This window comes from Venturia canescens, chromosome 2 (assembly GCF_019457755.1).
Source record: "Venturia canescens isolate UGA chromosome 2, ASM1945775v1, whole genome shotgun sequence".
NCBI lineage: Eukaryota > Metazoa > Arthropoda > Insecta > Hymenoptera > Ichneumonidae > Venturia > Venturia canescens.
This window is the reverse complement of record NC_057422.1, coordinates 33,251,616-33,279,237: the sequence shown is the minus strand read 5'-3', so window position 1 is coordinate 33,279,237 and position 27,622 is coordinate 33,251,616.

Sequence of the window (27,622 nt, the reverse complement as noted above, 5' to 3'; positions counted from 1 at the left end):
TACACTTTTGTGTAAATCGATAAAAATTAACAAGATTCACTGACATTTCGAACAGAACAGCTTTCCGACGTGCGATTCGAGATCATACCTTACAATGGAGTGATGTCGTTTCCGAACGTTCATGAACATGAAAATTGGTGATCACCGATACACTTTTGTGTGAATCGACACAAATTAACCAGATTCACTGACATTTCGTTCTGAATCGCTTTCCGATGTGCGAATCGCGATCATACCTTACGATCGAGTGATGTCGTTTCCGAACGTTCATAAACATGAAGAACGGTGATCACCGATAGATTTTTGCGAGAATCGTAACAAATTGTTACGTCGTGTGGTTTAATGCCCGGATTTTTAGAGAGAGACAAATTATCTAACGAAATACTGACAATACGATTCACGGCTACGGACGGTAAAAGAGAAACTTTTTAGAGCAGCCCGCTTGGTACGACAAAGATTTACCCTGGTCGCGGTTGGTTAATTTACCGACTGCTGGAAATGTGGAACTCTACTTGACCGATTGAATTGACACAGACTGAATTACCGTCAGCAGTATGCTCGATGGTCGGTAACCGGAAGAATTTATTTGTCCAGAAAAAATGATACACGGGGTACGACGCGTAGACTTATTTTAGATCTCGTATTTGAGAAGGTGAGATTTTCCCCCTCAGGACCGAAACCTATGCTCGTGAGATATTTACCGGATGACCTTTCCAGAATAAAAATAAAATAAAACTCACTTACCGTTTAATTATTCTTCGACGGATGAGTTAGTCGATTGTTATTACTTCGATGTCGATTGGTGTTGATGGTCGGGAAACGGTCGGTGCCTCCGAGATGTTTTCACAATCGGGGTTGTACTCCTCTCGTTGAGTGAAGATCGATGAACCGACCAAACGTCCCAATGAGTATGGCGAATTAGCGTCGATGATGAAGATGCTCTTCCGAATGATAACGTCGGAAACGACGCGAATTTTACTCGGACCCGATTTTAACACCAAATTATAAATAATATCGTTCGGATATACGACACCAGAGTTTTCAGATAGCTGTGGGTGTTGAGTGGCTTTGCACAATGTTTTCACCCACGATTTATTATTACCGCGATTTAGAGCGGGTCTGTTACAGGCACGTGCGATAGCCCGGCGGATTTGAAATTTAACGCCTCCTCGACGTCTAGGCATAATAAGAGAATTTCATAATTAAATTTATATTTTGATAATTAATTCAAGTTGTTTAAAGGATAGAAAAGAGAAAGAAATCTCGTTGGCGTGCCAAATTCTCCAGCACAGAACAATGAGAAAGAGAGAGAGAGATAGAAATCTCGTTGGCGTGCCAAATTCTCCAGCACAGAACAATGAGAAAGAGAGAGAGAGATAGCAATATGTATCGGCGTGCCAAATTCTCCAGCACCGAACGATACAAATGAAGGAATTTAAAATACGATCTAACGTGCCTGAGTCTAGCACAAAAAGAATCGTATGCAAAAACTTGAATTAATTATTCAACTGAGAGATTGAATAAAAGAAATATGCCAGATTATAAAGGAAATAAATCCGCAGGTTTATCGCTGAATTAAGGCACGAAAATGAAATTAAATAATGCCACGTTTCTAAGAATTTACGGTGTTAGATGAAAGAGAGAATGAAATTAATAAATTCGTTCAGTAATGAACACGAGTTTTTGTAAAACATGAAATTGAGACTCTAGTTAATCTTGATGAAGATAACTCGTGAAAATTTATAATTCGAGAAAAATAGTTAGACTCGATTTTATCGAATTAAGAAATATTAATTCTCGAGGAAAAGAATGGAAAAATCACTCGAAGAAAATTGATGATAATTATTCGCGAGTTTCGGTGAAAATTACTCAACGGAAATAAATTGTTAATTAATCGCGAGATTCGGTGGAAATTACTCAACGGAAATAAATTGTTAATTAATCGCGAGATTCGGTGGAAATTACTCAACGAGGGTTTAAGGATGATTTGAATAATTATTTTAAACACTTTTCACCCTTTTTACACTTATGTATTGTTACAAACTTTTAAGTTGCGATGTTACAAAATTAAAATAAACTTGTACGATTAACTTGTACGAAAAAAGAACTTTAAAAACTTATTAAAACTTTTCGATTTTCAGCTGCTCTGCGGGAATATCCGTGCTCGCTCTCGGCCGGAGTTCGACTGGCTAGCTGTGGAGAGATTCGAGAACTTTAAAACTTATTAAAACTATTCGATTTTCAGCTGCTCCGCGGGAGTATCCGTGCTCGCTCTCGGCCGGAGTTCGACTGGCTAGCTGTGGAGAGACTCGAGAACTGATGAGTGCGGCGCGCCTGCGCTCTTAAATAGCAGCGTCCCGTTGGAGTATCGGTGAGGCCGGGCGTCTCGGTGTTGGTTGGCGCACACAAATAAAGTGAGTATCCGTGACTCTTATATACTGTTTCTATATACTTTATAAATTCGTTTAACTCGTAATTATTGATTATTTAAAACCAGTTTAATTAATCATTAATTTTACATTTATTTTCAGCTTAATTTTAAGGTAAGTACATTTCGTTATATTTTATTTATCAATAATTAATTAACTTCAGTTAAATAATTATTGATTTTACATTCTTATTTACTATTCATTGTAAGATTATTATCTCATTATTGTTTCTAGGTTTTCTCTGGATACAACGGGTGTGTAAGTATATTTAATATCTTCTTATAACAATTAATTGGTTGTTTATTAATTAATTACGAATCGATGCTCATTTTATTGATTGATTGCCATTTTCTATTTTCAGGTTCTTCTGGATCCAACGGCGAGTAAATTTCGGGTTGGTAAGTACAATTATTGTTTATTTAATTAATTATTTTGTTGTTTTATAAATATTATTTTGTTCGCAGGATCTCTACGGGTGTTTACAATGGTTTGGACGGTGCGCAGCGAAGTTTCATCGGTAAGTGTACGTTTTCTACATACTTTCTTTTATTGTTTAACATTTAACAATTTATTTTTCTGTGCGTTTTCCAGGAAGTTTTGTACAGCGTTTTGACGAGGACTGTCACATCTGGCACGTGCGTGACTTCGCCTAAGAGACTCTTGAGAAGTTTTTTTTCTAGAGTCCTTTCCTTTCGCTGGGAAAAACCCTCGAAAAAATTGGAAAGAAAGGGTCATAAAAAAAGGACTCGAGTGAAGGGTCAGGGTTGACGAGTGTCGACGTATGGATTTTGGTAAGTTTGGAAAGAAGAATTATTTAGTTTTGTTTGTGCGTGAATTCGCGTAATTAATTCTTTTGATAGGCTGTACTGTCGCGCTACGCCGGATGAAGATATCGGGTTTCACCTCGCGGATTTTCTGATGACAATAATCAATACGAGATTTATCCTCTGCGAGTGGGTGAGTTATTATTATTTTATTTGTGTAAAAATATACTTTCAGACCGGAAATGCATTTGCAGTTTTTGTAAATAAGTGTTCCAGAGATTCGCCTATGTGAATTTATTTCGTAGCCTAAGCATTATATAAGAAGCGTTTTAGCGAGTCTATGTACATACATGTCCTCACATATCTATATATACTTTAACTTATGTATAAACCTTATATACACATATACCTCGATAGAAATAGCGAAATAAGCGGTTCTGTTCCCCATACACATATATTTGTATTCCTTGATTGAAAATAACGATAATTTATTTGTAGCGGAATTTGTTTATTTATTAACAATTATTGTTTATATGCTTAAAAATGTGTCGATCGCTTTTGAACTGTGTCCTATATCGCTTTGCTATGAAATCCCATTGATTTCCTGAGTTTTTGATGTATTTTGGGTGATCCGCGGTTTTCCGTGGTTTTTCGCGGTTAACCCGCGAATTGATATATCGGTGAAATATTTGTGTAAAGTGGTCGAGTTTGTAATCATTTTAAAGGGCATTGAGTTCCCTATCGTTTGAGAGTAACAGAGATAATTTATCCACATAATTGTTAATTAATGAAATTAAATATTGTTAAATTTTTATGTTTCGGAAAAATTGTAAAAAGCACCCAAGTTACTTATTATGGTCTTTGCTATTGAATCTAATCGTTTGGAACTTGATTTTCGACGTTTTTGGACGATTCGCGGTAATTCGCGGTTTTTCGCGGTTTTTCCGCGAATTGATAACTCACAGAAGAATTATTGCAAAATGGTCGTGCGAGTATTCATTTGAAAGGGATTTTGATCTAGAACACGCTCGTAGCGTTAAAATTTAGATAACTGTAAAATTGTTAGTTAATGAAATTTGAAATTGTTAACTTTTGATATTTGGTAAAAATGATTAAAAGGTACCCGTGTGAGGTATCAAAATAAAGCCCTTTTCGTAAGAAACACGTTCCAATTGTTAAAAATGCTCTAAGTCGATTATTGTTAGTTAATGAAAATTGAAATTTCGAGAGCGCTGAGTGATGACTCATCGGGCGCTCGGGCTCCGTGAGGCAGGTCAGTTGCGCGCGGGGCTCGCTAGTCTACATACTATAGCGTTTACTGAACTATAGCGCTCCTTAAAAGTTATTTTCGCCTTTCTATGTTGGTCACTATTATTTCGAATAATAAATTTTATTTTTTTAAGCGGCAATTTTAAATATATTTTCTTTATGTTACAGATACATACCAGCCAACACGATGGTGGAGACCCTAGGACGTAACAAAATCAAGAAGATTCACTGTCATTTCGAACAAAATCAGATTCCGACGTGCGATTCAAGATCATAACTTACAATCGAGTGATGTAGTTTTCGAACGTTCATAAACGTGAAAATTGGAGATCACCGATACACTTTTGTGTGAATCGATAAAAATTAACAAGATTCACTGACATTTCGAACAGAACAGCTTTCCCACGTGCGATTCGAGATCATACCTTACAATCGAGTGATGTCGTTTCCGAACGTTCATGAACATGAAAATTGGTGATCACCGATACACTTTTGTGTGAATCGATACAATTTAACAACATTCACTGACATTTCGAACAGAACAGCTTTCCAACGTGCGATTCGAGATCATACCTTACAATCGAGTGATGTCGTTTCCGAACGTTCATAAACATTAAGAACGGTGATCACCGATACAGTTTTGTGTAAATCGATACACTTTAACAACATTCACTGACATTTCGACTAGCATCGCTTTCCGACGTGCGATTCGAGATCATTACACGTCGGAAAGCGATTCAGAACGAAATGACAGTGAACCTTGTTAATTTGTATCGATTCGCACAAAAGTGTATCGGTGATCACAAATTTTCATGTTTATGAACGTTCGGAAACGACATCACTCGATTGTAGGTTATGATCTCGAATCGCACGTCGGAAAGCTGTTCTGTTCGAAATGTCAGTGAATGTTGATAAAATGTATCGATTCACACAAAAGTGTATCGGTGAACTCCAATTTTCACGTTTATGAACGTTCGGAAACGACATCAGTCGATTGTAATGTATTATCTCGATTCGCACATCGGAAAGCGATTCAGAACGAAATGTCAGTGAATCTTGTTAATTTCCATCGATTCGCACAAAAGTGTATCGGTGATCACAAATTTTCATGTTTATGAACGTACGGAAACGACATCAGTCGATTGTAGGTTATGATCTCGAATCGCACGTCGGAAAGCTGTTCTGTTCGAAATGTCAGTGAATGTTGATAAAATGTATCAAATCACACAAAAGTGTATCGGTGAACTCCAATTTTCACGTTTATGAACGTTCGGAAACGACATTACTCGATTGTAAGTTATGATCTCGATTCGCACATCGGAAAGCGATTCAGAACGAAATGTCAGTGAATCTTGTTAATTTCTATCGATTCATACAAAAGTGTATCGGTGATCACCAATTTTTACGTTTATGAACGTTCGGAAACGACATCACTTGTTTGTAAGGTGTGATCGCGATTCGCACATCGTCAAGCGATTCAGAACGAAATGTCAGTGAATCTGGTTAATTTATGTCGATTCAAACAAAAGTGAATCGGTGATCACCAATTTTCATGTTTTATGCACGTTCGGAAACGACATAACTCGATTGTAAGTTATGATCTCGAATCGCACGTCGGAAAGCTGCTCTTTTCGAAATGTCAGTGAATGTTGTTAAATTGTATCGATTCACACAAAAGTGTATCGGTGATATCCAATTTTCACGTCACTGATGGTTTGGAATGGAGATCACTCGATTGTAAGTTATGATCTCGATCCGCACATCGGAAAGCGATTCAGAACCAAATTTCAGTGAATCTTATTAATTTGTGTCGATTCACACAAAAGTGTATCGGTGATCTCCAATTTTCATGTTTATGAACGTTCGGAAACGACATCATTCGATTGTAATGTATTATCTCGATTCGCACATCGGAAAGCGATTCAGAACGAAATGTCAGTGAATCTTGTTAATTTCCATCGATTCGCACAAAAGTGTATCGGTGATCACAAATTTTCATGTTTATGAACGTTCGGAAACGACTTCACTTGATTGTAGGTTATGATCTCGAATCGCACGTCGGAAAGCTGTTCTGTTCGAAATGTCAGTGAATGTTGATAAAATGTATCGATTCACACAAAAGTGTATCGGTGAACTCCAATTTTCACGTTTATGAACGTTCGGAAACGACATCACTCGATTGTAAGTTATGATCTCGAATCGCACGTCATAAAGCGATTCTGTTCGAAATGTCATAGAATCTTGTTAATTTGTGATGACTTGAACAAAAAGTTTATCGTGATCACCGTTTTTCATGTATACGAACTTTCGGAAACGACATCACTCGATTGTAACTTGTGATCTCGAATCGCACGTCGGAAACCGATTCTGTTCGAATTGTCAGTGAATCTTGATAATTTGTAAAGATTCTCACAAAAGTTTATTTGTGATCACCAATTTTCATATTTGTGAACGTTCAGAAACGACATCGTTCGATTGTCAGTTCCGGTCTCGAATCGCATCTCGGATTGCGATTCTGATAGAAATGTCGGAAAAAATTGTTGATTTGTAACGATTAACAGAAAAGATTATCGCTGATTACCTATTTTCATGTTTATGAAACATTGGAAACGGTCAGCGATAAACGTCACATATCAACAATTTTACAGACATTTAGTATCGCAATCCGCAGGGCCATTTGAGATCTGAACTGACAATCGAGCGATGAAAACGTTTCCGAACGTTCATAAACATGAAGTTGGTGATCATCAATAAAATTTTTGCTCAATTCATGACAAATTACGAATATTCAATGACATTTCGATTCGAGATCATAAATTACAATCGAGTGATGTCGTTTCCGAACGTTCATAAACGTGAAAATTGGTGATCACCGATACACTTTTGTGTGAATCTATACAATTTAACAACATTCACTGACATTTCGAACAGAACAGCTTTCCGACGTGCGATCCGAGATCATAACTTACAATCGAGTGATGTCATTTCCGAACGTTCATGAACGTGAAAATTGGTGATCACCGATACACTTTTGTGTGAATCGATACAATTTAACAACATTCACTGACATTTCGAACAGAACAGCTTTCCGACGTGCGATTCGAGATCATACCTTACAATCGAGTGATGTCGTTTCCGAACGTTCATGAACATGAAAATTGGTGATCACCTATACACTTTTGTGTGAATCGACACAAATTAACCAGATTCACTGACATTTCGTTCTGAATCGCTTTCCGATGTGCGAATCGCGATCACAGCTTACAATCGAGTGTTGTCGTTTCCGAACGTTCATAAACATGAAGAACGGTGATCACCGATAGATTTTTGTGAGAATCGCAACAAATCAAGAAGATTCACACTGATATTTCGAACAAAATCAGATTCCCACGTGCGATTCGAGATCACACCTTACAATCGAGTGGTGTCGTTTCGGAACGTTCATAAACGTGAAAATTGGTGATCACCGATACACTTTTGTGTAAATCGATAAAAATTAACAAGATTCACTGACATTTCGAACAGAACAGCTTTCCGACGTGCGATTCGAGATCATACCTTACAATGGAGTGATGTCGTTTCCGAACGTTCATGAACATGAAAATTGGTGATCACCGATACACTTTTGTGTGAATCGACACAAATTAACCAGATTCACTGACATTTCGTTCTGAATCGCTTTCCGATGTGCGAATCGCGATCATACCTTACGATCGAGTGATGTCGTTTCCGAACGTTCATAAACATGAAGAACGGTGATCACCGATAGATTTTTGCGAGAATCGTAACAAATCAAGAAGATTCACTGTCATTTCGAACAAAATCAGATTCCGACGTGCGATTCAAGATCATAACTTACAATCGAGTGATGTAGTTTTCGAACGTTCATAAACGTGAAAATTGGAGATCACCGATACACTTTTGTGTGAATCGATAAAAATTAACAAGATTCACTGACATTTCGAACAGAACAGCTTTCCGACGTGCGATTCGAGATCATACCTTACAATCGAGTGATGTCGTTTCCGAACGTTCATGAACATGAAAATTGGTGATCACCGATACACTTTTGTGTGAATCGATACAATTTAACAACATTCACTGACATTTCGAACAGATCAGCTTTCCGACGTGCGATTCGAGATCATACCTTACAATCGAGTGATGTCGTTTCCGAACGTTCATGAACATGAAAATTGGTGATCACCGATACACTTTTGTGTAAATCGATACAATTTAACAACACTCACTGACATTTCGAACAGAACAGCTTTACAACGTGCGATTCGAGATCATACCTTACAATCGAGTGATGTCGTTTCCGAACGTTCATAAACATTAAGAACGGTGATCACCGATACACTTTTGTGTGAATCGATACAATTTAACAACATTCACTGACATTTCGACTAGCATCGCTTTCCGACGTGCGATTCGAGATGATTACACGTCGGAAAGCGATTCAGATCGAAATGACGGTGAACGTTGTTAATTTGTATCGATTCGCACAAAAGTGTATCGGTGATCACAAATTTTCATGTTTATGAACGTTCGGAAACGACATCACTCGATTGTAGGTTATGATCTCGAATCGCACGTCGGAAAGCTGTTCTGTTCGAAATGTCAGTGAATGTTGATAAATTGTATCGATTCACACAAAAGTGTATCGGTGATCTCCAATTTTCACGTTTATGAACGTTCGGAAACGACATCACTCGATTGTAAGTTATGATCTCGAATCGCACGTCGGAAAGCTGTTCTGTTCAAAATGTCAGTGAATCTTGTTAATTTCTATCGATTCATACAAAAGTGTATCGGTGATCACCAATTTTCACGTTTATGAACGTTCGGAAACGACATCACTTGTTTGTAAGGTGTGATCGCGATTCGCACATCGGAAAGCGATTCAGAACGAAATTTCAGTGAATCTTATTAATTTGTGTCGATTCACACAAAAGTGTATCGGTGATCTCCAATTTTCATGTTTATGAACGTTCGGAAACGACATCATTCGATTGTAAGTTATGATCTCGATTCGCACATCGGAAAGCGATTCAGAACGAAATGTCAGTGAATCTTGTTAATTTCTATCGATTCATACAAAAGTGTATCGGTGATCACCAATTTTTACGTTTATGAACGTTCGGAAACGACATCACTTGTTTGTAAGGTGTGATCGCGATTCGCACATCGTCAAGCGATTCAGAACGAAATGTCAGTGAATCTGGTTAATTTATGTCGATTCAAACAAAAGTGAATCGGTGATCACCAATTTTCATGTTTTATGCACGTTCGGAAAGGACATAACTCGATTGTAAGTTATGATCTCGAATCGCACGTCGGAAAGCTGCTCTTTTCGAAATGTCAGTGAATGTTGTTAAATTGTATCGATTCACACAAAAGTGTATCGGTGATATCCAATTTTCACGTCACTGATGGTTTGGAATGGAGATCACTCGATTGTAAGTTATGATCTCGATCCGCACATCGGAAAGCGATTCAGAACCAAATTTCAGTGAATCTTATTAATTTGTGTCGATTCACACAAAAGTGTATCGGTGATCTCCAATTTTCATGTTTATGAACGTTCGGAAACGACATCATTCGATTGTAATGTATTATCTCGATTCGCACATCGGAAAGCGATTCAGAACGAAATGTCAGTGAATCTTGTTAATTTCCATCGATTCGCACAAAAGTGTATCGGTGATCACAAATTTTCATGTTTATGAACGTTCGGAAACGACATCACTCGATTGTAGGTTATGATCTCGAATCGCACGTCGGAAAGCTGTTCTGTTCGAAATGTCAGTGAATGTTGATAAAATGTATCGATTCACACAAAAGTGTATCGGTGAACTCCAATTTTCACGTTTATGAACGTTCGGAAACGACATCACTCGATTGTAAGTTATGATCTCGAATCGCACATCGGAAAGCTGCTCTTTTCGAAATGTCAGTGAATGTTGTTAAATTGTATCGATTCACACAAAAGTATATCGGTGAACTCCAATTTTCACGTTTATGATGGTTCGGAAACGATATCACTCGATTGTAAGTTATGATCTCGATCCGCACATCGGAAAGCGATTGAGAACGAAATGTCAGTGAATCTTGTTAATTTCTATCGATTCACACAAATGTGAATCCGTATTCACCAATTTTCATGTTTATGCACGTTCGGAAACGACATAACTCGATTGTAAGTTATGATCTCAAATCGCACGTCATAAAGCGATTCTGTTCGAAATGTCATAGAATCTTGTTAATTTGTGATGACTTGAACAAAAAGTTTATCGTGATCACCGTTTTTCATGTATACGAACTTTCGGAAACGACATCACTCGATTATAACTTATGATCTCGAATCGCACGTCGGAAACCGATTCTGTTCGAATTGTCAGTGAATCTTGATAATTTGTAAAGATTCTCACAAAAGTTTATTTGTGATCACCAATTTTCATATTTGTGAACGTTCAGAAACGACATCGTTCGATTGTCAGTTCTGGTCTCGAATCGCATCTCGGATTGCGATTCTGATAGAAATGTCGGAAAAAATTGTTGATTAACAGAAAAGATTATCGCTGATTACCTATTTTCATGTTTATGAAACATTGGAAACGGTCACCGATAAACGTCACATATCAACAATTTTACAGACATTTAGTATCGCAATCCGAAGGGCCATTTGAGATCTGAACTGACAATCGAGCGATGAAAACGTTTCCGAACGTTCATAAACATGAAGTTGGTGATCACCAATAAAATTTTTGTTCAATTCATGACAAATTAACAATATTCAATGACATTTCGATTCGAGATCATAAATTACAATCGAGTGATGTCGTTTCCGAACGTTCATAAACGTGAAAATTGGTGATAACCGATACACTTTTGTGTGAATCTATACAATTTAACAACATTCACTGACATTTCGAACAGAACAGCTTTCCGACGTGCGATCCGAGATCATAACTTACAATCGAGTGATGTCATTTCCGAACGTTCATAAACGTGAAAATTGGTGATCACCGATACACTTTTGTGTGAATCGATACAATTTGATAACATTCACTGACATTTCGAACAGAACAGCTTTCCGACGTGCGATTCGAGATCATACCTTACAATCGAGTGATGTCGTTTCCGAACGTTCATGAACATGAAAATTGGTGATCACCTACACACTTTTGTGTGAATCGACACAAATTAACCAGATTCACTGACATTTCGTTCTGAATCGATTTCCGATGTGCGAATCGCGATCACAGCTTACAATCGAGTGTTGTCGTTTCCGAACGTTCATAAACATGAAGAACGGTGATCACCGATAGATTTTTGTGAGAATCGCAACAAATCAAGAAGATTCACTGACATTTCGAACAAAATCAGATTCCCACGTGCGATTCGAGATCACACCTTACAATCGAGTGGTGTCGTTTCCGAACGTTCATAAACGTGAAAATTGGTGATCACCGATACACTTTTGTGTAAATCGATAAAAATTAACAAGATTCACTGACATTTCGAACAGAACAGCTTTCCGACGTGCGATTCGAGATCATACCTTACAATCGAGTGATGTCGTTTCCGAACCTTCAGGAACGTGAAAATTGGTGATCACCGATACACTTTTGTGTGAATCGACACAAATTAACCAGATTCACTGACATTTCGTTCTGAATCGCTTTCCGATGTGCGAATCGCGATCACAGCTTACAATCGAGTGTTGTCGTTTCCGAACGTTCATAAACATGAAGAACGGTGATCACCGATAGATTTTTGTGAGAATCGCAACAAATCAAGAAGATTCACTGACATTTCGAACAAAATCAGATTCCCACGTGCGATTCGAGATCACACCTTACAATCGAGTGATCTCGTTTCCGAACGTTCATGAACATGAAAATTGGTGATCACCGATACACTTTTGTGCGAATCGACACAAATTAACCAGATTCACTGACATTTCGAACAGAACAGCTTTCCGACGGGCGATTCGAGATCATACCTTACAATCGAGTGATGTCGTTTCCGAACGATCCTGAACATGAAAATTGGTGATCACCGATACACTTTCGTGTATATCGATACAATTTAACAACATTCACTGACATTTCGAACAGAACAGCTTTCCAACGTGCGATTCGAGATCATACCTTACAATCGAGTGATGTCGTTTCCGAACGTTCATAAACATTAAGAACGGTGATCACCGATACACTTTTGTGTGAATCGATACACTTTAACAACATTCACTGACATTTCGACTAGCATCGCTTTCCGACGTGCGATTCGAGATCATTACACGTCGGAAAGCGATTCAGAACGAAATGACAGTGAACCTTGTTAATTTGTATCGATTCGCACAAAAGTGTATCGGTGATCACAAATTTTCATATTTATGAACGTTCGGAACGACATCACTCGATTGTAGGTTATGATCTCGAATCGCACGTCGGAAAGCTGTTCTGTTCGAAATGTCAGTGAATGTTGATAAAATGTATCGATTCACACAAAAGTGTATCGGTGATCTCCAATTTTCATGTTTATGAACGTTCGGAAACGACATCATTCGATTGTAATGTATTATCTCGATTCGCACATCGGAAAGCGATTCAGAACGAAATGTCAGTGAATCTTGTTAATTTCCATCGATTCGCACAAAAGTGTATCGGTGATCACAAATTTTCATGTTTATGAACGTTCGGAAACGACATCACTCGATTGTAGGTTATGATCTCGAATCGCACGTCGGAAAGCTGTTCTGTTCGAAATGTCAGTGAATGTTGATAAAATGTATCGATTCACACAAAAGTGTATCGGTGAACTCCAATTTTCACGTTTATGAACGTTCGGAAGCGACATCACTCGATTGTAAGTTATGATCTCGATTCGCACATCGGAAAGCGATTCAGAACGAAATGTCAGTGAATCTTGTTAATTTCTATCGATGCACACAAAAGTGTATCGGTGATCACCAATTTTCATGTCCATGAACGTTCGGAAACGACATCACTCGATTGTAAGGTATGATCTCGAATCGCACGTCGGAAAGCTGTTCTGTTCGAAATGTCAGTGAATGTTGTTAAATTGTATCGATTCACACAAAAGTGTATCGGTGATCTCCAATTTTCACGTTTATGAACGTTCGGAAACGACATCACTCGATTGTAGGTTATGATCTCGAATCGCACGTCGGAAAGCTGTTCTGTTCGAAATGTCAGTGAATGTTGATAAAATGTATCGATTCACACAAAAGTGTATCGGTGAACTCCAATTTTCACGTTTATGAACGTTCGGAAACGACATCACTCGATTGTAAGTTATGATCTCGAATCGCACATCGGAAAGCTGCTCTTTTCGAAATGTCAGTGAATGTTGTTAAATTGTATCGATTCACACAAAAGTATATCGGTGAACTCCAATTTTCACGTTTATGATGGTTCGGAAACGATATCACTCGATTGTAAGTTATGATCTCGATCCGCACATCGGAAAGCGATTGAGAACGAAATGTCAGTGAATCTTGTTAATTTCTATCGATTCACACAAATGTGAATCCGTATTCACCAATTTTCATGTTTATGCACGTTCGGAAACGACATAACTCGATTGTAAGTTATGATCTCAAATCGCACGTCATAAAGCGATTCTGTTCGAAATGTCATAGAATCTTGTTAATTTGTGATGACTTGAACAAAATGTTTATCGTGATCACCGTTTTTCATGTATACGAACTTTCGGAAACGACATCACTCGATTGTAACTTATGATCTCGAATCGCACGTCGGAAACCGATTCTGTTCGAATTGTCAGTGAATCTTGATAATTTGTAAAGATTCTCACAAAAGTTTATTTGTGATCACCAATTTTCATATTTGTGAACGTTCAGAAACGACATCGTTCGATTGTCAGTTCCGGTCTCGAATCGCATCTCGGATTGCGATTCTGATAGAAATGTCGGAAAAAATTGTTGATTTGTAACGATTAACAGAAAAGATTATCGCTGATTACCTATTTTCATGTTTATGAAACATTGGAAACGGTCAGCGATAAACGTCACATATCAACAATTTTACAGACATTTAGTATCGCAATCCGCAGGGCCATTTGAGATCTGAACTGACAATCGAGCGATGAAAACGTTTCCGAACGTTCATAAACATGAAGTTGGTGATCATCAATAAAATTTTTGCTCAATTCATGACAAATTACGAATATTCAATGACATTTCGATTCGAGATCATAAATTACAATCGAGTGATGTCGTTTCCGAACGTTCATAAACGTGAAAATTGGTGATCACCGATACACTTTTGTGTGAATCTATACAATTTAACAACATTCACTGACATTTCGAACAGAACAGCTTTCCGACGTGCGATCCGAGATCATAACTTACAATCGAGTGATGTCATTTCCGAACGTTCATGAACGTGAAAATTGGTGATCACCGATACACTTTTGTGTGAATCGATACAATTTAACAACATTCACTGACATTTCGAACAGAACAGCTTTCCGACGTGCGATTCGAGATCATACCTTACAATCGAGTGATGTCGTTTCCGAACGTTCATGAACATGAAAATTGGTGATCACCTATACACTTTTGTGTGAATCGACACAAATTAACCAGATTCACTGACATTTCGTTCTGAATCGCTTTCCGATGTGCGAATCGCGATCACAGCTTACAATCGAGTGTTGTCGTTTCCGAACGTTCATAAACATGAAGAACGGTGATCACCGATAGATTTTTGTGAGAATCGCAACAAATCAAGAAGATTCACTGATATTTCGAACAAAATCAGATTCCCACGTGCGATTCGAGATCACACCTTACAATCGAGTGGTGTCGTTTCGGAACGTTCATAAACGTGAAAATTGGTGATCACCGATACACTTTTGTGTAAATCGATAAAAATTAACAAGATTCACTGACATTTCGAACAGAACAGCTTTCCGACGTGCGATTCGAGATCATACCTTACAATGGAGTGATGTCGTTTCCGAACGTTCATGAACATGAAAATTGGTGATCACCTATACACTTTTGTGTGAATCTATACAATTTAACAACATTCACTGACATTTCGAACAGAACAGCTTTCCGACGTGCGATCCGAGATCATAACTTACAATCGAGTGATGTCATTTCCGAACGTTCATGAACGTGAAAATTGGTGATCACCGATACACTTTTGTGTGAATCGATACAATTTAACAACATTCACTGACATTTCGAACAGAACAGCTTTCCGACGTGCGATTCGAGATCATACCTTACAATCGAGTGATGTCGTTTCCGAACGTTCATGAACATGAAAATTGGTGATCACCTATACACTTTTGTGTGAATCGACACAAATTAACCAGATTCACTGACATTTCGTTCTGAATCGCTTTCCGATGTGCGAATCGCGATCACAGCTTACAATCGAGTGTTGTCGTTTCCGAACGTTCATAAACATGAAGAACGGTGATCACCGATAGATTTTTGTGAGAATCGCAACAAATCAAGAAGATTCACTGATATTTCGAACAAAATCAGATTCCCACGTGCGATTCGAGATCACACCTTACAATCGAGTGGTGTCGTTTCGGAACGTTCATAAACGTGAAAATTGGTGATCACCGATACACTTTTGTGTAAATCGATAAAAATTAACAAGATTCACTGACATTTTGAACAGAACAGCTTTCCGACGTGCGATTCGAGATCATACCTTACAATGGAGTGATGTCGTTTCCGAACGTTCATGAACATGAAAATTGGTGATCACCTATACACTTTTGTGTGAATCTATACAATTTAACAACATTCACTGACATTTCGAACAGAACAGCTTTCCGACGTGCGATCCGAGATCATAACTTACAATCGAGTGATGTCATTTCCGAACGTTCATGAACGTGAAAATTGGTGATCACCGATACACTTTTGTGTGAATCGATACAATTTAACAACATTCACTGACATTTCGAACAGAACAGCTTTCCGACGTGCGATTCGAGATCATACCTTACAATCGAGTGATGTCGTTTCCGAACGTTCATGAACATGAAAATTGGTGATCACCTATACACTTTTGTGTGAATCGACACAAATTAACCAGATTCACTGACATTTCGTTCTGAATCGCTTTCCGATGTGCGAATCGCGATCACAGCTTACAATCGAGTGTTGTCGTTTCCGAACGTTCATAAACATGAAGAACGGTGATCACCGATAGATTTTTGTGAGAATCGCAACAAATCAAGAAGATTCACTGATATTTCGAACAAAATCAGATTCCCACGTGCGATTCGAGATCACACCTTACAATCGAGTGGTGTCGTTTCGGAACGTTCATAAACGTGAAAATTGGTGATCACCGATACACTTTTGTGTAAATCGATAAAAATTAACAAGATTCACTGACATTTCGAACAGAACAGCTTTCCGACGTGCGATTCGAGATCATACCTTACAATGGAGTGATGTCGTTTCCGAACGTTCATGAACATGAAAATTGGTGATCACCGATACACTTTTGTGTGAATCGACACAAATTAACCAGATTCACTGACATTTCGTTCTGAATCGCTTTCCGATGTGCGAATCGCGATCATACCTTACGATCGAGTGATGTCGTTTCCGAACGTTCATAAACATGAAGAACGGTGATCACCGATAGATTTTTGCGAGAATCGTAACAAATTGTTACGTCGTGTGGTTTAATGCCCGGATTTTTAGAGAGAGACAAATTATCTAACGAAATACTGACAATACGATTCACGGCTACGGACGGTAAAAGAGAAACTTTTTAGAGCAGCCCGCTTGGTACGACAAAGATTTACCCTGGTCGCGGTTGGTTAATTTACCGACTGCTGGAAATGTGGAACTCTACTTGACCGATTGAATTGACACAGACTGAATTACCGTCAGCAGTATGCTCGATGGTCGGTAACCGGAAGAATTTATTTGTCCAGAAAAAATGATACACGGGGTACGACGCGTAGACTTATTTTAGATCTCGTATTTGAGAAGGTGAGATTTTCCCCCTCAGGACCGAAACCTATGCTCGTGAGATATTTACCGGATGACCTTTCCAGAATAAAAATAAAATAAAACTCACTTACCGTTTAATTATTCTTCGACGGATGAGTTAGTCGATTGTTATTACTTCGATGTCGATTGGTGTTGATGGTCGGGAAACGGTCGGTGCCTCCGAGATGTTTTCACAATCGGGGTTGTACTCCTCTCGTTGAGTGAAGATCGATGAACCGACCAAACGTCCCAATGAGTATGGCGAATTAGCGTCGATGATGAAGATGCTCTTCCGAATGATAACGTCGGAAACGACGCGAATTTTACTCGGACCCGATTTTAACACCAAATTATAAATAATATCGTTCGGATATACGACACCAGAGTTTTCAGATAGCTGTGGGTGTTGAGTGGCTTTGCACAATGTTTTCACCCACGATTTATTATTACCGCGATTTAGAGCGGGTCTGTTACAGGCACGTGCGATAGCCCGGCGGATTTGAAATTTAACGCCTCCTCGACGTCTAGGCATAATAAGAGAATTTCATAATTAAATTTATATTTTGATAATTAATTCAAGTTGTTTAAAGGATAGAAAAGAGAAAGAAATCTCGTTGGCGTGCCAAATTCTCCAGCACAGAACAATGAGAAAGAGAGAGAGAGATAGAAATCTCGTTGGCGTGCCAAATTCTCCAGCACAGAACAATGAGAAAGAGAGAGAGAGATAGCAATATGTATCGGCGTGCCAAATTCTCCAGCACCGAACGATACAAATGAAGGAATTTAAAATACGATCTAACGTGCCTGAGTCTAGCACAAAAAGAATCGTATGCAAAAACTTGAATTAATTATTCAACTGAGAGATTGAATAAAAGAAATATGCCAGATTATAAAGGAAATAAATCCGCAGGTTTATCGCTGAATTAAGGCACGAAAATGAAATTAAATAATGCCACGTTTCTAAGAATTTACGGTGTTAGATGAAAGAGAGAATGAAATTAATAAATTCGTTCAGTAATGAACACGAGTTTTTGTAAAACATGAAATTGAGACTCTAGTTAATCTTGATGAAGATAACTCGTGAAAATTTATAATTCGAGAAAAATAGTTAGACTCGATTTTATCGAATTAAGAAATATTAATTCTCGAGGAAAAGAATGGAAAAATCACTCGAAGAAAATTGATGATAATTATTCGCGAGTTTCGGTGAAAATTACTCAACGGAAATAAATTGTTAATTAATCGCGAGATTCGGTGGAAATTACTCAACGGAAATAAATTGTTAATTAATCGCGAGATTCGGTGGAAATTACTCAACGAGGGTTTAAGGATGATTTGAATAATTATTTTAAACACTTTTCACCCTTTTTACACTTATGTATTGTTACAAACTTTTAAGTTGCGATGTTACAAAATTAAAATAAACTTGTACGATTAACTTGTACGAAAAAAGAACTTTAAAAACTTATTAAAACTTTTCGATTTTCAGCTGCTCTGCGGGAATATCCGTGCTCGCTCTCGGCCGGAGTTCGACTGGCTAGCTGTGGAGAGATTCGAGAACTTTAAAACTTATTAAAACTATTCGATTTTCAGCTGCTCCGCGGGAGTATCCGTGCTCGCTCTCGGCCGGAGTTCGACTGGCTAGCTGTGGAGAGACTCGAGAACTGATGAGTGCGGCGCGCCTGCGCTCTTAAATAGCAGCGTCCCGTTGGAGTATCGGTGAGGCCGGGCGTCTCGGTGTTGGTTGGCGCACACAAATAAAGTGAGTATCCGTGACTCTTATATACTGTTTCTATATACTTTATAAATTCGTTTAACTCGTAATTATTGATTATTTAAAACCAGTTTAATTAATCATTAATTTTACATTTATTTTCAGCTTAATTTTAAGGTAAGTACATTTCGTTATATTTTATTTATCAATAATTAATTAACTTCAGTTAAATAATTATTGATTTTACATTCTTATTTACTATTCATTGTAAGATTATTATCTCATTATTGTTTCTAGGTTTTCTCTGGATACAACGGGTGTGTAAGTATATTTAATATCTTCTTATAACAATTAATTGGTTGTTTATTAATTAATTACGAATCGATGCTCATTTTATTGATTGATTGCCATTTTCTATTTTCAGGTTCTTCTGGATCCAACGGCGAGTAAATTTCGGGTTGGTAAGTACAATTATTGTTTATTTAATTAATTATTTTGTTGTTTTATAAATATTATTTTGTTCGCAGGATCTCTACGGGTGTTTACAATGGTTTGGACGGTGCGCAGCGAAGTTTCATCGGTAAGTGTACGTTTTCTACATACTTTCTTTTATTGTTTAACATTTAACAATTTATTTTTCTGTGCGTTTTCCAGGAAGTTTTGTACAGCGTTTTGACGAGGACTGTCACATCTGGCACGTGCGTGACTTCGCCTAAGAGACTCTTGAGAAGTTTTTTTTCTAGAGTCCTTTCCTTTCGCTGGGAAAAACCCTCGAAAAAATTGGAAAGAAAGGGTCATAAAAAAAGGACTCGAGTGAAGGGTCAGGGTTGACGAGTGTCGACGTATGGATTTTGGTAAGTTTGGAAAGAAGAATTATTTAGTTTTGTTTGTGCGTGAATTCGCGTAATTAATTCTTTTGATAGGCTGTACTGTCGCGCTACGCCGGATGAAGATATCGGGTTTCACCTCGCGGATTTTCTGATGACAATAATCAATACGAGATTTATCCTCTGCGAGTGGGTGAGTTATTATTATTTTATTTGTGTAAAAATATACTTTCAGACCGGAAATGCATTTGCAGTTTTTGTAAATAAGTGTTCCAGAGATTCGCCTATGTGAATTTATTTCGTAGCCTAAGCATTATATAAGAAGCGTTTTAGCGAGTCTATGTACATACATGTCCTCACATATCTATATATACTTTAACTTATGTATAAACCTTATATACACATATACCTCGATAGAAATAGCGAAATAAGCGGTTCTGTTCCCCATACACATATATTTGTATTCCTTGATTGAAAATAACGATAATTTATTTGTAGCGGAATTTGTTTATTTATTAACAATTATTGTTTATATGCTTAAAAATGTGTCGATCGCTTTTGAACTGTGTCCTATATCGCTTTGCTATGAAATCCCATTGATTTCCTGAGTTTTTGATGTATTTTGGGTGATCCGCGGTTTTCCGTGGTTTTTCGCGGTTAACCCGCGAATTGATATATCGGTGAAATATTTGTGTAAAGTGGTCGAGTTTGTAATCATTTTAAAGGGCATTGAGTTCCCTATCGTTTGAGAGTAACAGAGATAATTTATCCACATAATTGTTAATTAATGAAATTAAATATTGTTAAATTTTTATGTTTCGGAAAAATTGTAAAAAGCACCCAAGTTACTTATTATGGTCTTTGCTATTGAATCTAATCGTTTGGAACTTGATTTTCGACGTTTTTGGACGATTCGCGGTAATTCGCGGTTTTTCGCGGTTTTTCCGCGAATTGATAACTCACAGAAGAATTATTGCAAAATGGTCGTGCGAGTATTCATTTGAAAGGGATTTTGATCTAGAACACGCTCGTAGCGTTAAAATTTAGATAACTGTAAAATTGTTAGTTAATGAAATTTGAAATTGTTAACTTTTGATATTTGGTAAAAATGATTAAAAGGTACCCGTGTGAGGTATCAAAATAAAGCCCTTTTCGTAAGAAACACGTTCCAATTGTTAAAAATGCTCTAAGTCGATTATTGTTAGTTAATGAAAATTGAAATTTCGAGAGCGCTGAGTGATGACTCATCGGGCGCTCGGGCTCCGTGAGGCAGGTCAGTTGCGCGCGGGGCTCGCTAGTCTACATACTATAGCGTTTACTGAACTATAGCGCTCCTTAAAAGTTATTTTCGCCTTTCTATGTTGGTCACTATTATTTCGAATAATAAATTTTATTTTTTTAAGCGGCAATTTTAAATATATTTTCTTTATGTTACAGATACATACCAGCCAACACGATGGTGGAGACCCTAGGACGTAACAAAATCAAGAAGATTCACTGTCATTTCGAACAAAATCAGATTCCGACGTGCGATTCAAGATCATAACTTACAATCGAGTGATGTAGTTTTCGAACGTTCATAAACGTGAAAATTGGAGATCACCGATACACTTTTGTGTGAATCGATAAAAATTAACAAGATTCACTGACATTTCGAACAGAACAGCTTTCCCACGTGCGATTCGAGATCATACCTTACAATCGAGTGATGTCGTTTCCGAACGTTCATGAACATGAAAATTGGTGATCACCGATACACTTTTGTGTGAATCGATACAATTTAACAACATTCACTGACATTTCGAACAGAACAGCTTTCCAACGTGCGATTCGAGATCATACCTTACAATCGAGTGATGTCGTTTCCGAACGTTCATAAACATTAAGAACGGTGATCACCGATACAGTTTTGTGTAAATCGATACACTTTAACAACATTCACTGACATTTCGACTAGCATCGCTTTCCGACGTGCGATTCGAGATCATTACACGTCGGAAAGCGATTCAGAACGAAATGACAGTGAACCTTGTTAATTTGTATCGATTCGCACAAAAGTGTATCGGTGATCACAAATTTTCATGTTTATGAACGTTCGGAAACGACATCACTCGATTGTAGGTTATGATCTCGAATCGCACGTCGGAAAGCTGTTCTGTTCGAAATGTCAGTGAATGTTGATAAAATGTATCGATTCACACAAAAGTGTATCGGTGAACTCCAATTTTCACGTTTATGAACGTTCGGAAACGACATCAGTCGATTGTAATGTATTATCTCGATTCGCACATCGGAAAGCGATTCAGAACGAAATGTCAGTGAATCTTGTTAATTTCCATCGATTCGCACAAAAGTGTATCGGTGATCACAAATTTTCATGTTTATGAACGTACGGAAACGACATCAGTCGATTGTAGGTTATGATCTCGAATCGCACGTCGGAAAGCTGTTCTGTTCGAAATGTCAGTGAATGTTGATAAAATGTATCAAATCACACAAAAGTGTATCGGTGAACTCCAATTTTCACGTTTATGAACGTTCGGAAACGACATCACTCGATTGTAAGTTATGATCTCGATTCGCACATCGGAAAGCGATTCAGAACGAAATGTCAGTGAATCTTGTTAATTTCTATCGATTCATACAAAAGTGTATCGGTGATCACCAATTTTTACGTTTATGAACGTTCGGAAACGACATCACTTGTTTGTAAGGTGTGATCGCGATTCGCACATCGTCAAGCGATTCAGAACGAAATGTCAGTGAATCTGGTTAATTTATGTCGATTCAAACAAAAGTGAATCGGTGATCACCAATTTTCATGTTTTATGCACGTTCGGAAACGACATAACTCGATTGTAAGTTATGATCTCGAATCGCACGTCGGAAAGCTGCTCTTTTCGAAATGTCAGTGAATGTTGTTAAATTGTATCGATTCACACAAAAGTGTATCGGTGATATCCAATTTTCACGTCACTGATGGTTTGGAATGGAGATCACTCGATTGTAAGTTATGATCTCGATCCGCACATCGGAAAGCGATTCAGAACCAAATTTCAGTGAATCTTATTAATTTGTGTCGATTCACACAAAAGTGTATCGGTGATCTCCAATTTTCATGTTTATGAACGTTCGGAAACGACATCATTCGATTGTAATGTATTATCTCGATTCGCACATCGGAAAGCGATTCAGAACGAAATGTCAGTGAATCTTGTTAATTTCCATCGATTCGCACAAAAGTGTATCGGTGATCACAAATTTTCATGTTTATGAACGTTCGGAAACGACATCACTTGATTGTAGGTTATGATCTCGAATCGCACGTCGGAAAGCTGTTCTGTTCGAAATGTCAGTGAATGTTGATAAAATGTATCGATTCACACAAAAGTGTATCGGTGAACTCCAATTTTCACGTTTATGAACGTTCGGAAACGACATCACTCGATTGTAAGTTATGATCTCGAATCGCACGTCATAAAGCGATTCTGTTCGAAATGTCATAGAATCTTGTTAATTTGTGATGACTTGAACAAAAAGTTTATCGTGATCACCGTTTTTCATGTATACGAACTTTCGGAAACGACATCACTCGATTGTAACTTGTGATCTCGAATCGCACGTCGGAAACCGATTCTGTTCGAATTGTCAGTGAATCTTGATAATTTGTAAAGATTCTCACAAAAGTTTATTTGTGATCACCAATTTTCATATTTGTGAACGTTCAGAAACGACATCGTTCGATTGTCAGTTCCGGTCTCGAATCGCATCTCGGATTGCGATTCTGATAGAAATGTCGGAAAAAATTGTTGATTTGTAACGATTAACAGAAAAGATTATCGCTGATTACCTATTTTCATGTTTATGAAACATTGGAAACGGTCACCGATAAACGTCACATATCAACAATTTTACAGACATTTAGTATCGCAATCCGCAGGGCCATTTGAGATCTGAACTGACAATCGAGCGATGAAAACGTTTCCGAACGTTCATAAACATGAAGTTGGTGATCATCAATAAAATTTTTGCTCAATTCATGACAAATTACGAATATTCAATGACATTTCGATTCGAGATCATAAATTACAATCGAGTGATGTCGTTTCCGAACGTTCATAAACGTGAAAATTGGTGATAACCGATACACTTTTGTGTGAATCTATACAATTTAACAACATTCACTGACATTTCGAACAGAACAGCTTTCCGACGTGCGATCCGAGATCATAACTTACAATCGAGTGATGTCATTTCCGAACGTTCATGAACGTGAAAATTGGTGATCACCGATACACTTTTGTGTGAATCGATACAATTTAACAACATTCACTGACATTTCGAACAGAACAGCTTTCCGACGTGCGATTCGAGATCATACCTTACAATCGAGTGATGTCGTTTCCGAACGTTCATGAACATGAAAATTGGTGATCACCTATACACTTTTGTGTGAATCGACACAAATTAACCAGATTCACTGACATTTCGTTCTGAATCGCTTTCCGATGTGCGAATCGCGATCACAGCTTACAATCGAGTGTTGTCGTTTCCGAACGTTCATAAACATGAAGAACGGTGATCACCGATAGATTTTTGTGAGAATCGCAACAAATCAAGAAGATTCACACTGATATTTCGAACAAAATCAGATTCCCACGTGCGATTCGAGATCACACCTTACAATCGAGTGGTGTCGTTTCGGAACGTTCATAAACGTGAAAATTGGTGATCACCGATACACTTTTGTGTAAATCGATAAAAATTAACAAGATTCACTGACATTTCGAACAGAACAGCTTTCCGACGTGCGATTCGAGATCATACCTTACAATGGAGTGATGTCGTTTCCGAACGTTCATGAACATGAAAATTGGTGATCACCGATACACTTTTGTGTGAATCGACACAAATTAACCAGATTCACTGACATTTCGTTCTGAATCGCTTTCCGATGTGCGAATCGCGATCATACCTTACGATCGAGTGATGTCGTTTCCGAACGTTCATAAACATGAAGAACGGTGATCACCGATAGATTTTTGCGAGAATCGTAACAAATTGTTACGTCGTGTGGTTTAATGCCCGGATTTTTAGAGAGAGACAAATTATCTAACGAAATACTGACAATACGATTCACGGCTACGGACGGTAAAAGAGAAACTTTTTAGAGCAGCCCGCTTGGTACGACAAAGATTTACCCTGGTCGCGGTTGGTTAATTTACCGACTGCTGGAAATGTGGAACTCTACTTGACCGATTGAATTGACACAGACTGAATTACCGTCAGCAGTATGCTCGATGGTCGGTAACCGGAAGAATTTATTTGTCCAGAAAAAATGATACACGGGGTACGACGCGTAGACTTATTTTAGATCTCGTATTTGAGAAGGTGAGATTTTCCCCCTCAGGACCGAAACCTATGCTCGTGAGATATTTACCGGATGACCTTTCCAGAATAAAAATAAAATAAAACTCACTTACCGTTTAATTATTCTTCGACGGATGAGTTAGTCGATTGTTATTACTTCGATGTCGATTGGTGTTGATGGTCGGGAAACGGTCGGTGCCTCCGAGATGTTTTCACAATCGGGGTTGTACTCCTCTCGTTGAGTGAAGATCGATGAACCGACCAAACGTCCCAATGAGTATGGCGAATTAGCGTCGATGATGAAGATGCTCTTCCGAATGATAACGTCGGAAACGACGCGAATTTTACTCGGACCCGATTTTAACACCAAATTATAAATAATATCGTTCGGATATACGACACCAGAGTTTTCAGATAGCTGTGGGTGTTGAGTGGCTTTGCACAATGTTTTCACCCACGATTTATTATTACCGCGATTTAGAGCGGGTCTGTTACAGGCACGTGCGATAGCCCGGCGGATTTGAAATTTAACGCCTCCTCGACGTCTAGGCATAATAAGAGAATTTCATAATTAAATTTATATTTTGATAATTAATTCAAGTTGTTTAAAGGATAGAAAAGAGAAAGAAATCTCGTTGGCGTGCCAAATTCTCCAGCACAGAACAATGAGAAAGAGAGAGAGAGATAGAAATCTCGTTGGCGTGCCAAATTCTCCAGCACAGAACAATGAGAAAGAGAGAGAGAGATAGCAATATGTATCGGCGTGCCAAATTCTCCAGCACCGAACGATACAAATGAAGGAATTTAAAATACGATCTAACGTGCCTGAGTCTAGCACAAAAAGAATCGTATGCAAAAACTTGAATTAATTATTCAACTGAGAGATTGAATAAAAGAAATATGCCAGATTATAAAGGAAATAAATCCGCAGGTTTATCGCTGAATTAAGGCACGAAAATGAAATTAAATAATGCCACGTTTCTAAGAATTTACGGTGTTAGATGAAAGAGAGAATGAAATTAATAAATTCGTTCAGTAATGAACACGAGTTTTTGTAAAACATGAAATTGAGACTCTAGTTAATCTTGATGAAGATAACTCGTGAAAATTTATAATTCGAGAAAAATAGTTAGACTCGATTTTATCGAATTAAGAAATATTAATTCTCGAGGAAAAGAATGGAAAAATCACTCGAAGAAAATTGATGATAATTATTCGCGAGTTTCGGTGAAAATTACTCAACGGAAATAAATTGTTAATTAATCGCGAGATTCGGTGGAAATTACTCAACGGAAATAAATTGTTAATTAATCGCGAGATTCGGTGGAAATTACTCAACGAGGGTTTAAGGATGATTTGAATAATTATTTTAAACACTTTTCACCCTTTTTACACTTATGTATTGTTACAAACTTTTAAGTTGCGATGTTACAAAATTAAAATAAACTTGTACGATTAACTTGTACGAAAAAAGAACTTTAAAAACTTATTAAAACTTTTCGATTTTCAGCTGCTCTGCGGGAATATCCGTGCTCGCTCTCGGCCGGAGTTCGACTGGCTAGCTGTGGAGAGATTCGAGAACTTTAAAACTTATTAAAACTATTCGATTTTCAGCTGCTCCGCGGGAGTATCCGTGCTCGCTCTCGGCCGGAGTTCGACTGGCTAGCTGTGGAGAGACTCGAGAACTGATGAGTGCGGCGCGCCTGCGCTCTTAAATAGCAGCGTCCCGTTGGAGTATCGGTGAGGCCGGGCGTCTCGGTGTTGGTTGGCGCACACAAATAAAGTGAGTATCCGTGACTCTTATATACTGTTTCTATATACTTTATAAATTCGTTTAACTCGTAATTATTGATTATTTAAAACCAGTTTAATTAATCATTAATTTTACATTTATTTTCAGCTTAATTTTAAGGTAAGTACATTTCGTTATATTTTATTTATCAATAATTAATTAACTTCAGTTAAATAATTATTGATTTTACATTCTTATTTACTATTCATTGTAAGATTATTATCTCATTATTGTTTCTAGGTTTTCTCTGGATACAACGGGTGTGTAAGTATATTTAATATCTTCTTATAACAATTAATTGGTTGTTTATTAATTAATTACGAATCGATGCTCATTTTATTGATTGATTGCCATTTTCTATTTTCAGGTTCTTCTGGATCCAACGGCGAGTAAATTTCGGGTTGGTAAGTACAATTATTGT